The sequence below is a fragment of the Lycorma delicatula genome, chromosome 9 (genome assembly GCF_047948215.1).
Source record: "Lycorma delicatula isolate Av1 chromosome 9, ASM4794821v1, whole genome shotgun sequence".
Lineage (NCBI taxonomy): Eukaryota > Metazoa > Arthropoda > Insecta > Hemiptera > Fulgoridae > Lycorma > Lycorma delicatula.
Genome location: NC_134463.1, coordinates 125601328 through 125617601, shown reverse-complemented (window position 1 = coordinate 125617601; position 16274 = coordinate 125601328).

Genomic DNA, 16274 nt, shown 5'->3' with positions numbered 1-16274 from the left:
CCTATTATTTTTTTGTATTTGTGTGATAAAATTATTAATTACATTTAAAAAATACATTTTTAAATATATTATATTGAAAATAGTTTAAAAATATTTTAATATAAAAACTATTAACTTGAAAATTAAAACTAATTAATTCAGATTAATAAGGTAATAATAGTAAAAAAATCCTAACAGTATAAAATATCTTCTGAACGATACAGTGAAAAAAAATTGAAACTGTGGTACTTTGTACGTAGTGGTGATTGTGTACAGAGAATGGAACAGATAGCGTAATTGCTGTATGTATTCGATTTACTCGTCCATCCACCTGGTTCGCGCCGAATTCGTCAAAACATGTTTTGCAGTCAACGAGTTGATTTCTAAATCTTTGCTTAACCATGATATAATCTATCTGATACCTTGCAGTATCCCCTGGCTTTTTCCAAGTGTATATTTTCTATTATGATTTTTAAATTGGGTGTTGGCAATTACTAAATTATACTTCGTGCAAAACTCTATAAGTCTGTCCCCTCTTTCATTCCTTTTGCCCAGCCTGTATTCACCCATTATATTTCCTTCCTTGCCTTTTCCAATGCTTGCATTCCAATCTCCAACTATTATTAAATTTTCATCTCCTTTTACATGTTTAATTGCTTCATCAATCTCTTCGTATACACACTCTACCTCATCATCATCATGGGCGCTTGTAGGCATATAGACGTTAACAATCGTTGTCGGTTTAGGTTTTGATTTTATCCTTATTACTCCATACTTTATTATTCCATAATTTATAACTTTTATAGTAATGGATAAATTACTTTTTAATTTTTTCACTGACTGGTTGGTAAAGATGTTTTATCAGTTTTAAAAATAAAAAATAATAAGTAACTGTTCCAGTCGTTTCTGAACATCTTAATGAAATATAATCCAGGTGGAAACATTTTATATTACATTAAAAGACAAAATAGTGCATTTTTGATTACTACCCAACATTATAACAAACAATCTTTACTTTCTGAAAATTTCAAAGTTATTATTATTTTTCATATTTTTTTTGAGATACTTTATGAAAAATTATTATTTTTTTTTTTTTTAGATCTGTACAATGTAATTCTTTAATACTGTAATTCTTTAATTTAAATTTTTCAGATAATCTAGTATTTATTATGAAGTTATAGTTTTTATTGTATAAAAAACATATGTATTATGGACCGAAATATATATTCATATACATGAATACATATGTATTATGTCATATTAATTATGAACCACTTAATAAAACAATTTTTAAATTTATTTAAAGTAAATCTGTAGAAATTATATAAAGTTATTCAACAAAATTATTCTATTTTTTGTCTGTTTCTCATTAGCTTAATTTTATTGTTCAATATGATAAAAAAAAGACTATAGGAGAAAACCTTATAAGCCACATTTTGCTAATTTTTCAGGAGAGCATTTTTATTTATTTTTTAATCACAAGCGGTTTTCAATTAGGTAAACAAATTTATAAAATATGTTTTAATTCTGATTTTTAATATATCGTCTAGACCACAAATATAAATTATGACTAATCAATCAAACCACCTACTAAATATTTACATATTTAAAAAAAAAAAGATACGGTGAAATTATTTGAAGGTTTAATAATGTATCATCAATTTTAGTGAACCACAGCACAGAATAATGCTCATATTTTAAATTTTACTACAATACAATGTATGAATTCCAATTGTATACAATTATATCGGTTGTATAAAAAAGAATATCGGAACTTTGAAACAATTTGTTACAATATATCATGGATAAGATATACAGTGCTTAATTTAAGTCTACAAAGAACAAAAAGGATAGTTTTAGTTGCGTGCATGGAGACTTGGAGACTCGACCCCATAAATTTTAATTATGACTTCACTGTATGTAATAAAAAATTAACAACTCCTCTCATCTTTCAGCAAACATTTTACCATTTTCTTTCGGTGAAAACCCAGATGCAGTAGTACACACAGATGGTCGAAGCAGAATGATACCGTTGGAACTTATGTATATGGTGATATTACAAACGTTAACAATGCTGAATTTTATGAAATCAATATGGCTTTGAATATCATTAAATAAAAATATAGTCACATCCTTATCTGCATCATGTGATGCTCTCCAAGCTTCAGAGGATTTATCTAGACATCCTGTTTTTTGTTAGACTGATAAGCATAATTTTTGTTTCTTAACATGCAATACATGATTTCAATCTGTTTTTTTTTTATGCTGAAAATGCATATGAACACAGAATCTTTCTATCACCCACCATTTTAAAAATTTTTTTTAATTTTAATTGAAGAATTTTTTCATTTTTCAATGTATAGTTAACATTCTAAACTCCTATGTTGTATTTTGTTAAATCATTTTTTATCATTTAACTTTGTTAACATAATTTGTAAGCTATAAATAAACAATGCTAGACAAAGAATTAAATCATATCATAGTCGCATATTATGACATATATCGTATTATGTACCTATCGTTTGGCGTGAACCAAAGGATCATAAATTGAGTTTTATTCCGTCTTCCATGATCAAACATGTTTTTATCGGTGGAAAATAAATTTTCAGGTCATAAAGCAAATTTCCATGTTCATAATGGCTTCAAGAGGCTGCAACAATTCTATAGATACTTTTTGTTACATTTGTGGTGAGTTAACGGTTTAAAGACAAAAAGAAATATAACAAGTTTCGTTGATCAAGTGTAAGGGTGGTTTCAAAAGGCCACTTGTATGAGGTATCTCATAAAAATTATTAAATAAATAAAAATTAATTTATAAATGCACTATAATAGATTATTTTTTTGGTAATTTTCATTACAAATTAAGGGACCAATGCCCCCCCTCCTCATCAGAAAACTTACCTGTTTTGCTGTAAGTATGCATTGTATAAGGCAAAAAAGTAAATATGGTAAAAAGTAAATATTAATTTATTAAAAAAAAAAAAAAAAGAAGATTAATACCATTTCATAGTATCACGTTTTCGAAATTTGTCAACTTTTTACAAATTTTGAAATTTGCCATTTGCGAAAAATTCCTGACGTGATGGAAAAAATGAAGATTATGTTTGGATTTAGACTTTTCATTAAATTTTACTACTAACAATCCAAAGGGATATTTTTAATATTAAAGTAAAAAATTTTTCAATTTTTTTAAAGTAAATTCCAACATTGCAGCCTTGATCCTAACAGTTCAACTTGATGTTTTGATAAATTTAAATCCCTAACCAAGTCATTTAATTCACCTTGTGATATAAGATATGGGTTATTGGAAGATAATTCAAAATCAAAATCATTGTTGTCTTCTTCAGTAGTGCCTGATTTTTCATCGCTGCTTTCAAAACATACATTTACAGGTGGCTTAAGAACTGGAATAATTTTAGTGCGAGGTACAGGCCTGATTGCAGATTGCAATGAAGGATATTTTACAGTATGATTAGAATTTTTAGAAATACCTGACGCACTTGCAAACAAAAGTAACAATCGGTTACATGATTCTTTGGTTCATGCCAAACCATAGATACACAAACTGGCAAAGCCTTCCGTGTATCTTTCAGCCATCCACTTAAATATACAGAACAATTATTGCATACTATATGAGGAGCCCACATCTTATCCTGATCACCAACTTTACATTGAAAGTACAAATGATATGCTTTTTTAATTAAAGGTGTAATGTTCTTCTATTTGATTTTACGGTTAACTCGCCACATACATAACAAAAGGCATCCACATCATTTAGACAATTTCGAGGCATTATGACACTGCACTGTTAGCAAACTTAAAACAGCAATAAGACTGAACCAAATTAATTCATTCCTAAATCCAGTGCCTAATACAAACAATAAGCTATGTTTTCAGCTACATGTTTTGACCTGCACAGACATGATTAATTTTGTCCATGAAGGCCTACTCTTCAGTATTAGATATGATGTCATAATATGTGACCTATGATATGATTTAATTCTTTGTCTAGTATTGTTTATTTATTGCTTACAAATTACGTTAACAAAGTTAAACAATAATAAATTAGCTAGTAAAATACAATATAGGAGCTTAAAATAACAAGTATACATTAAAAATGAAAAAAATCCTTTAATTAAAATTAAACTATTTCTCAAAAATGGGTGATAGAAAGATGCTGAGTTCATATTCGTTTTCATAATTAAAAACAGATTAAAATCATGTATTGCATGTTAGGGAACAAAAATTATGTTTATCAGTGTAATTTACTAAGTTGAAAAAAGAAAGACATGAAAGATGTCTACTATAATCATAACAGCCTCCTAATTTGTAATTAGAAAAAAAGATTTAACAAAAAAATAATGTTTAAAAGGAAGTTCCATAATGCTTCTGAAATGTTTTATTTTAATTAGTGAATTGATAAAATTGAAAATTTTAAGGCAATTTTAAGAAACAAAATAACATATATTTGTATAAACAGTAAATCACAATCTCTAACATCACTCATGGAATTACAATATATCTTGTATTTTCATTATTCTCTTTTATTTTAAAGTAAAGTTATTATGGAAAATTCTTTTGTTCTAAGTAAAAAACTGAAGATAAAAATTTAATGTTGTTAACCTCTTAATGAAAAATTATTAATAAGCTGTAGTGCGCAGTATATTTTATTTTATGTAGAAGACATCTTACGTAATTAATAGTACCATTGTTGAAATGCTACATCGGCAATATTATGCACTTTCAACATCCTGACCCTCGAAGGAGAAGACACCCGATGATCCCGGTCACCACACCATCCATCCCCTCCATTCCTAGCCGTAGGTTGATTTACTGGAGGTCATCTTTTAGACCCTCTAAACTTGATAATACAACACAGTGATCAGTTTGGCAGATACCTTGGCAGACATTTCCATCAGTATATTTACACAGTATACTATCGCCTTAATATGTTCTTTTCCAACCGCAACCAGCTACTGTAACTTACAACCCGTAACTATTAAATTAACCGATTTGTGAACGTGCGACCCCCGCACCGTAACATCAAAGGTTTCACACTAAAACTTTCCATATACAGAATCTTCGTTTACCTGTTCTACTGGTTGTAGAAATATTTTATAGCCGACAATTGTGTTATGCTTGCACTTAGTAAAAATAATCTGCAAAAAATTTTCAACAGCCCAGGTGTGTATTTTGTTTCGTTTGTTCGTTAGTATTATTATATAAACATAAAATCAATGAAATATATAAATTAAAAACTTATTTGCAACGCGATCGATTGAGATACGTGCTATTTCATTCTCTGCTCTGAGCGTACTCATGATTTTTTTATTATTACTATTTCACTACCTCCACGATGTGGAAACCGCAAAGAAAATACCTGCTGTTCAAATAATATATCTCAATACTATATTGATGTTTTTACCGAAGAGTAAAACGTTCTGATATTTCACCCGAGCACTGTTCCATTTAAAATAAACTGTAACCGAGCTTATATCATGCGGTCTTACGTTTATGATTCAGCGATCAGTCTTCTTTTACTGAAATAAAGGAATTCTAATAAAATCCATTTCAATCGTCTAATTTTATTCCAGACTAAATAAAAAAAGATAAAATTAGAAACAGAAATGATATCGCTACATATAGATATAACTATTACGAAGCCAAGATTTGAAATTTTTGGCCTGTAAAATTTTTTTTTGAACTATTTTTAAAATAATACAGAACTGACCGAGCTGTTTTAAACCAAGTTGGGACAAAATAACAGCCGTAAATGTAAACACGGTTGAAACAATAAAGCATGACAATATGTTGAACAAACTGTTATTTTAGTAGAAGAAATTTCTTTTATACGCGTTGAATGTAAGGGTAACTAATGCAAAAACCGCTAGTAAACCTTTCTTAATGGAAATAATTGTTTCTCGATGAGGAAAAATTAATCGAGGATAATTTCCCAATTTCGTATTGATGATTCCCAAACCTGACGCCGCGGCTCCGAAATATTGTAAAAGCTTCATAATTAATTGAACCAAGATATTTATAATTATTAATTTAACGTTAAGCAATGAAGATACACGAGTTTAATTTATTTTTATCTCTTACTCACGAGTAGTCATTATTTTAGTTAGGATAGGGCGCCGTTGAAAAGTTTTAACTGAAAAAGGGCGCCGCAATTCGGCAAAATTTGGGAACCGCTGCTTATCAACAAATTTGTAATGAATTTATAGTATAAAATTAAAGAATCTTTTTATAGGCAATAGCTGTTTTCACACTTACCGACGCTTTGTCGGCGGTCGTAAGAATTAACTTAAACTCAGGAATACCTTTCACATTCACCGACATGTCGGCGTCGGTACTGTGTCGTCTCAGTTCGTTGTTTTCTACCGGTTGCGTCTCTACTGCAAGTTTGCAATTTATAAAATCATATTTGGATTTGTAAAAAAAAAAAAAAAAAAAATTTTTCTGTAAGATATGGCTAATTTTAAATACGATGTAGTAACATTAATCGAACTTATAGAAAGTAAACCCTGCTTGTGGGATAAGTTTAATGACGATAGTAGAAATAAATTATAATAAAAAATAATGTCGGGTAGTAAAACAAAAAAATCACTGAAACCGGTAGACAACTAAGTTAAAACTTGTAACGTGAAAATATTCTTGTCGATATCGGTACTGCGCCGTGTCTTGTCGGAAAGTGTTAAAACAGTCATTCACTCTTGTAGAGAGGTAGCTTAATCAAATTATTTAAATCGTTTCACGTACAAAATCAAAATAATAAAACTATAGACAAGTATATTTTCCTACTTTATTAAAAATTTATTTGCTATTGCAAAATTAAAATAATTAAAAATTTTCAATTATAAGATTTTTCTTTTTTTTTTTTGTCTTCAGTCATTTGACTGGTTTGATGCAGCTCTCCAAGGTTCCCTATCTAGTGCTAGTCGTTTCATTTCAGTATACCCTCTACATCCTACATCCCCAACAATTTGTTTTACATACTCCAAACGTGGCCAATTATAAGATAAACGATGCGTAAGTATTGCTCTTTTTAACTCACCGGGGTTTTGGGTTCAAATCCCACAAAAAAATCTGGCATTTTTCACGCATTGTAAATTTTTATACCGCAAAAATAAATGACAAGGACAAATTTCATGAAAGATCTAGTTATACCCTGGCCGGAAACTCTTCTGCAAGCTGTTACTTTACCTCGGTCATCGAAAACAATTATTGGAGAGATCCTAGGAAACAATGAAGCACAGACATTTTACAAAAACTATTTTTACAACTATGCTATTTTGTAGCATGTCATGCTACAAAATTCATTACCATCCACGAGTAAATGTAAGCAGCCATAAGCTTGCGGTTACTGTAGAAATAAAGATTAATAAATAGTATATGATTATACCGTGCCGTATTAAATATTTTTATATTTTGTGTACATTTTTTAACTACGTTAACTGTGTATAAATTATGAACATTTTTTCAGAACGACTAATATAAACCATACTTTTCTAAATTTCCCTTTTATTGTTACTACATTATAAAATACTCTAAAAAATTTCTTACGATATTTAATCAGCAGTTTAAAAAACTAACAATAACATGCAGGAAATTAATGAAACTGAAAAATTCAAATACCCTGGGGAAGATTATTGAAGTCAACATCCCTCAGAAACAAGCCATTAGGTCCAAAATCAGTAAAATGGCTAGCCTATCGATTAACAAAGAACACTTGCGGTAAAAAATTAATATCACCGAATGCTAATCTATAGCACTACTGTACAGTCATTTCATCGGAACCTCTACATCCAACCGAATGTCTGACTGACAAACTTATAATCGACAAAAAAACGAAGAATACTCAAAAAAAAAAAAGTCATCAAAGACAGAAAAGAAGACACAATAATGAACTTTACATGGAGAAACTATCAGATTTAATCAGAAAAATAAAAATCACCTTTTATGGTAATCTACAAAGAATGAACCCCCTATTTATACACTTTAAAAATCTAAAAACTAATAACAACTGAAAAAGACATAGAAGAAATGAAAATAACACATCAAGTCATCAAATAACATTTACTATGAGAAAGAATCGCAAAATATTTCAGGTTTCCAGGAGAAAAAAAACACTGAAGAAATATTTATCCGGACAGAAGAAAAAAGTAAAATACTGGAAAATAATGAAGGAGATATGGAAGAAAAAGAAACTGAAAAAGTGAAATAAATTGTACATAAAAGCAATTTGATTAGCAGCAAGAACAAAACTACAATTTAACCAAACACAAATCGTGTAAACCTATGAACCAAATACTGATACTAATAGTTAGTTATTTACCCCTTAACAATTTTTGACAAAATAACTAGTCATCAACTACCTTGATAAAGGTTCCATTTTTACTCTAATTTATTGGTTTTTTAATTATTAATTATATAATCATACCGACAGGCTATGTATGATAAAATTATTATAAAGTAGTTTTGCTTTTTTTTCTAGTTATGTTAATGTACTTACAGAACTAGTAATGAAAGCACTGTGTATCCCTATTTTCATCTTTTATAACTGCATAGGATGACTTTTGTCGGTACGAAAAGTCCATTATCCAAGTCTCTTTGAAGGGACTGTTTGTGTTGTCAGTTTCTTTCTTGTGTGTATAAAGCAAGTGTTTCTGTCCTTGTTTGTAAGTTTTGTATGATGGATTTTTTGTTGTTGGTTCTGAAAATTATTTATTAATTTGTTTATTTTTAATCTTATGAAAGATTAAAAAAAAAACTTTATGTATTATAGTTTGCTATATATTTTGTTTATAAAGTAGCCAAAAAGAGTTGTTTCATGCGTTAGGTGCTGGGAGAATGGTTTTGGTGGTTCTGAATGAGTGATTTTTGCAGATAATGTTTACTAAATTTTTTTTGTGTTCACCGTTAAAAACAGTGATTTTTTTAGTGATATACGTTTTAGAATACCATCGCTACCATTCCACTATAGCTCATCTCTGTATAGCGGTAGCATTTCTGCATTTCATTTAGCATTATTTACAAGCTATGAAATTCATAATCATCCATATCAGTAACCGTTGTGAGTTTAGATAAGCAGCCAAACTGCATCTCAAGTTCGGATAGACAAATTACATTAATATTTGGTAAGCGTCTTTGTAATAAAGTTTTAAAATTAGCAAAAAATCAGGACTTATCTTTGCAAATTACAAAATGGTGGCCATGTTTATTTTTTAATCAGTTATATCTCCATGAATATTAGTTTTATCAAAATTTATGTCATTTGCCAAAATATTAAGATTTTTATTTTGAATTGATGTTGGAATTTTGTCATAATTAATAGGTTTATTATTGTGAGAAAATTATTACTTAATTTGATACTAATTTACAATACTAGAATTAACAATAAATAAAAACAATTAATATTTCATCGAATTGAACGTAAAGTGGGCATGAAACGCACATAATTACATAAATTTTCTGCCATAACTCGGCAATTTGTGAACAGATTTTCAAAAATAGTCATTTTGTTCAAAATAAAAGGCTTAGTACATAACATAAATTTTGATAAAAGTAATATTTATGGAGATATAACGGATTGAAAAATAAACATCGCTGCCATTTTGTAATTTGTAAAGGTATTTAAGTCCAAATTTTAAAACTTACAAAATTAATTCATCAGAACATTTTCTGTTATTATACCACTGAATAAACTATTGATTGTCTAATAAAATTATACGTATTTTAATAAATAAATGAGTTATTTTGAAAGTCCTGAATTTTACAACATATTAACACACTCTCCAAAAACTACAATAGCTATTTAAAGTCTACACTTTTCATTACTTTTTACTAAAAAAATACTACCTCAAAGAAAGATCTTACTAATAATTGAACTTCAAATGCATTCAAATCGTGGCAATCAAAAATAAACATGTTTTTATAAAACAAAGATTGCATGGGAATCATCTATCTGTATTCATTTAATTATAAATGATCATTCTATACTACTTGTTTGATTATTTTTGCAAGAATAAAAGTAATATGTTTTTAGTGAATAAAAAAAAAATTGCAATCTGTTGGGACTAACTGCAGTAATAATGAAAGTATTATTGGAATAAAAATATAATAAATTTTTATTTTTCTCTCAAAGATAGGAATAATTAATTCTTCGTACATATTAAACAAACATTTATTGGGTTGTTTGGAAATTATCAGACAGATGCAAAGTATAAAATTAATAAACAACAATAAATATGATGATTATACCAATTACCTTGCTTAATAAATGAGCTTTATGGTCCTTCAAAACTATTATTTTACTGAACAAACAGGAGGTTTAGAATTTCAAAATGTTAAAATTATCAACCGCTACAAAAAAACGTGTTGCAACTAAGTGTAAGCATTTACTTGTAATAAAATTGCAAATTTTTATGTTTAGGGCTTAGATTCTCAGACAAGTGATCACAAACACTTATTTGGAAATTTCTACTACAATAACAATGGACCAGCGGTGCAAACGTTTCCAGTACAGGTGATTTCAAAAACATAATAAATTTATTAAACTTTAAAATTATTATTAAATGTTAAACATCTCGTTTTAGGATAGTCATTTACTGGCATCAGAGCTCTAAAGCTGATATAAGAAGGAAAGTATGGTAATCAATAAAAAAATTGGGTACAGGTTTTTTGCATTTCTTAAAGTTTCATGACCTAAGACTCCAAAAAACCAGATAAAAAACAAAAAAAATGGTTAAACTAATTTTGATGAAATTTTGTACAGACTCTTGTATACAGGGCATTTTTTGTTAAAATTTTGGGGTAATATCTGTACGAGGGGGAGGGTTTTTTTTTGTTTTCTGTTGGGATATTAAGCTCAGTACAAGAACGCATGCTAATCTTACCATTTTTTTTTTTAATTTTGCCCCAAAATTATTCCCCCTTTCCCAAAAATCGAAAAAGCTATCTTTTTTATTTATTGCATTTTTTAATCATTTTTTTTTATCTTTCTAGGCATAATAGTAGTACAAGTGACCCTAAAAAATACCTTGGAGGAAATATTGGGGGGTGGGGGAGCCGATCAATATGGGGTTATGTTGTATTAAGAAATTTAAGGAAACTCTTATGTTGAATTGTAATTAATTTTCTATTAAATATAACAGGGACACATTTCTCTTTTTTAAACAAAACAAATATAATAGAGAAAGCAAAATAATGTGTTTACCTTTAAAATATGATTTACATATAATTTTTTTCTTTTACTTATGATGGCAGAGTTGTTCCTATGTATGTGAATTATTGACTCCGGTTAATTTAAAATAACTATGAATATTGTATACACTAATGATGAAGGTGGTTGTGGTATCTTTCTAAGTCATTTTATTGTGTAAAATGCTACTTTGTCATCTAAATGATGAAAAAATATTATAAAGAGATAATAAGTTGTTCAGGAAGGAATTTAATTTAACCTAATGCAAAAAATTAAATTAGATAAAAGCTATTAGCAAAAAATAATCCAACAAATTATAGATTGAAACTGTAACAATGGACATGACAGTAACAGTAACAATAACAATGACAACTGGTTTATATTTAAAGCCAACTGGAAGTCAAGTTATGGATTAACTCTTGTATTTTTTAAATTTAAGTAATTTTTTATCACAGATTAATTTAAATTGCATATTATTACCTGGCTGATCTTATTTTTATAAGAATTAATTTAATTATATGACATTTTGTGATCTTATAAATTTCATTCCTTATTTTTTTAAATGTAAATCATTTACAGGGCAATTCATACTTCAGGAAAGATTCATGTATTTATGTATTCTTAAGAAAAGTGGCCTGGCTTTACCAACAGCCACTTTTTCTCATTGCAAAGCACCGGGTAGGAAACAAGTTCCTAATAAAACACAGACAGCTTCTTCACAAAAAAAAGTTGACAAAGGATTTGTACGGCACAGAAATTCCTAAAATCGATCAAATGAAGTCTAATGTACACTCGCAGAAGCTAAAATGGGGAAAAAGGAATCTGTTTACTTGTTCTGAAATTTCTTTATGGAACAAATCAACGGGAAGAAGGTACCTTTAGTGTCAACAGTGAGTACCTTCAAGAGGATGGAAATTTTAACTTCATGTTATTAATAAGAATAAACTGAAACAATAATTGATTTTCCTTCAAAAATTAAAGAGTAATTCTCAGTACATGCTCAAGCTCCTAAAGGAAAAAAGACTCCATCTGTTTCTAGGATTGTGTTGGGTTTGACGGTATTTGAATGTAACTGATTATGCGAGATTAATAACTGATACAGCCATACCCTCATTTTGTATAAAAGATTTCATAATTTTTTTTTTAATAATACATGATGCTTTATCGTTCAAATTTTTACAAAATGTAATTAATCATATTTTTAGATTTGATACAAAAAGGAGATTATTAAACCAGACTTATTTTAAATAATTGTGAACGACTGTTATATTGAAATAAGAATGTTTTAAAAATGAAAACACTTAATGAAAATTTCGCTTTTTTTTGCAGAATATAGGATTACGATCATACAATATAATTGAATTCAAAGTCCATTCAAATCATGGAAATCCCAATTATACATGCATTTATAAAATAAGAGTACATGGGAAACAACTAAAGGTAGGTGATATTTGGTCACTGCTGTTTTATTTATCATTTTTCAAAGTGTGCCTGAAGTCTGTATACCTCGTATGAAACTAAAAAACATTTTTAGGAATTTTTTGGCTTTGATTTTTTTTTGTCTATTTCAGAAAAAGGCACAAACACATTAAAATTAGCTTTGGAAAGATGCCCAGTAAATTGTAATCTTTTCACTGGGTGAATAACTAGAATGTGAATAACTACTTTTTTGTAGTGATACACTTGGAATAAAAATGGAAATAGCTTACCAGCAGTCTCTAACTAGGGGATAGGACATTTCGCATATGTAATTGGTAGAACTTGAATAATTGCTGTTTTCATCATGAGATGAATAAGAAAACTTGTTCCAATAATGTGGTGTAAGTTTTGCGCTTCTGAGGCATTTTAGAAAAAAAAAAACAGAGTAAAAACTGAAAAGAAGTAAAACAATAAACAAGCACCTAACCTCAAAAACAGAAAAGTTTTAGTATTGCTTAGAAGTGACAGAATAACAATAAATATATAAGGATTCGAAACAGCAGAAGCAATTGATTAATTACTTGACCGTCGGTATTACAGTGTTGGATTGGTACTTTATTTCATTTACTTACTGGACAATTTGGTCAAATTTTTTGTCGGAAGATCATACCTACCAATATAAATTTTTTTACCCTCCCGAAAAAATGTTTGTTTTTACTAAAAAGTGTCCTATGTTCTTTGCAATACCTTTGAGAATATGTGTACGAAGTTTCATGATGAGCGGTTGAGTAGTTCCTGCGTGAAAACGTAACAAACAAACAAACTCACATTCACATTTACAATATTAGTAAGGATATTTCTCACTAGTTACCACAAGGGTAGAAACATCCCATTCGCAACAGTCCCATCATAACTGCCAGTTCATGATATTTTTGACTTAGTTGGCAAGCCTTCTGAGTAAACGTTGCTGTTTATTTGCGTATGTAATTAAGAAAGTAGATGATTGTGATTTTTGTTTACGTGTAAATTACTGAAGATATGGTTCGTTTAGATGTAGAATACTGGTAAGCATAATTATTTTAATTCTTTTCCCCAGCTTACTGTATTTGTGTTTAATTGTCGGTCAATCTAGATTATGAAATTTTATTCTGAAAACAAAAGTGTGAACTATTAGGTCTTAAAAAACCGGCTTTTTGATATTATATATGCACGTTGAGCTTTTTTTAAAAAAGAAAACACGAAATGTGATACTGGATTATTGAGTTCAAATGTTCCAAAGCCGCCGTAATTATAGAAACTGTAGTTTCTTTTCTATCGTTAGAAATTTATTGGTTAAAATCGTAATAAATTATTTTTAAGAAACGAACTCACATTGAAATACACAGATATATTAGATTCAAGCAGAATTATAAGCTCTAAAATGAGCTTAAGCTGTTTCACTAGCATTTAAGAATACATGGCTTATAGACTGAAGTAATATGAACTGCTGTTTGTCCACAGTGTAAATTGACATTTTTTCAAATTTAAAATAGTTCAGAGAGTATAGTAATAGTTGCTGACAGAATATAAGTTGAAAATATTGTATAATACAATAAAATGTACTTCTGGATTGATATAGGTAGATTAGTACTTAATTGTTTACCTAGAATTTTGGGGTCTAAGAAGTGTAGAAACATGTGCAGCAGTATCAAAATGTTTCTATTAATAAAAGAAAAACGTTATGGAAGTACTTACTCTGCTTACTCTGCTTTCCTAATTTTGCTTCTTAAACTTTTGTGACGAGTGGATTGATTTTAATAACTTTTACTGGATGTTTTTATAAAATTTTATTCAAGTTTCGTAAAAATTATATTTAGTAATTAGCAAACATCCCAAATTTTTAACATATAATTGAATTTTATAACTAAAAATTAAAAAAATACAATTTTTCTTAAAAAAAGAAGATATATAAAAGTGCATTAGTTCCTGCTAAACAGAGATAATATTCTAACAATTTGCTGATATTGTAAACATCATATTTCCTGAAGGCTTTGAATATTTAAATCCATCTGTTCAATAGTGTTACAGAATTTTATCTCTAGTGAATAACTTTGAGAAAATGCTGAATTTAATCACTGCAAATTTGAATACTGTCATGGGCAGGTTTAGTGTTTAGCAAAACCCATTTGAATTTTTCAGATTGCTTATTAGGTCCTTCCTATTCTTCTAGATAATGTCTAGATAATGTCTGTCATAAAATTCCACTCCTTTTTTTTATGCCTTTTTCCTCAAGCTGATTTAAATTTTTCTGCACTTGTGATGAAACATCTGCTTTTCTTTTAGCCAATTTTGTTTTTAAGTGACTGCAAATATTGCTACTCTGTGTAGTAAAAATTCATAAATATATATATAAATCTTTGTAATAAAAGTTTTCACATCAATTGGAACACAGTCAGCTGCAGTTTGTATAGCACTGTTTGAAATGTGAGTGGCACAATTAATTCCTGCAAGCTGTCTTCCTCCCAAATTTGATTTTACCTCTGTAATAATGTTCCTACTTCTTCAAATTCATCCAAAGTTGATATTGGTGTCAGCACAAAATACAACTACTTTGGTAAATAAATAATCTTTTCCAGCACTTCCAAAATATAATCATTAGCTTTGTGAAATGTTTTGCCTGATAAATCCCTTACTTCAAAAATTCTGATGTGTATTCCAGACTGGTATGAAAAATATCTTATAATTATGGGTATTGACTTTATCCCCATGTGGTTTGATGCATTTGCAAAAATAGAAATAAAATTTACAGCATCTAACTCCTATTTCAATAACTATATCTTTTAAGGCATTAGCACATTCTGTTGTGGGAACATGTAAACCAAAAATGCTTTTATCAGTTTGCAGGTACAGTCCATTGGTTGGAAAGAGTAAGTAGGCATTATTGTGTGATATGCCCATAAACCTTCAGGTGCAACTAGTTTTCTTTCAGCATCTTCAAATTGGTTTTTCTTAAAATATCATGCAATTCTGCTGACATGGCCTGTTTATGTTTGTGGTTTTCAATGTCAGTTTTTCCTCTGTTTACAATAGAAAATAAATTTCTATATACGACGCATTTTTCAAGTATTAGTCACTACTAATACTTGTTTGATTTTAATTTGTCATTGAAAAAGCACTTGTGTAATTTTGGTGTCACGGCTCTCCATAAATAACTGAAATAGTTTTAATAGCTTCAGTCTTTATTGTAACAAAAAAGTGAATTGGCAAGCCTCAGGGTAGGGACTAGCGTTACAAGTGATTGACATTCCATATGAGTGGAGCATCCCTTCCCTCTACTCCCTACTACTCTACTGTACACCTGAGTACTGAACCCTGGAAGCAGTCTACACTGTGATTTGATGTTCATAGTATATTGTTTTGTGTGTTGAATACTGAATAATGCCGAAAGCAACAATGAGAAGTTATGTATAAAATTAAACTAAAACTAGAATTAGTTAATAGAATTGATTTAATTATTTTTTATTCTTTACTTCTAAATTATACCGGTTACATCACTCTACTAATTAGGACCAATATCCAAAACACCAGTACTGTAGTGGTAAAATTATTACATATTGTCACTTTAGAAATTGAAATATATTTTATTGGATTATTGTCTGCTTATTTATGATTTCCTGACAAGGTGATAATTTTT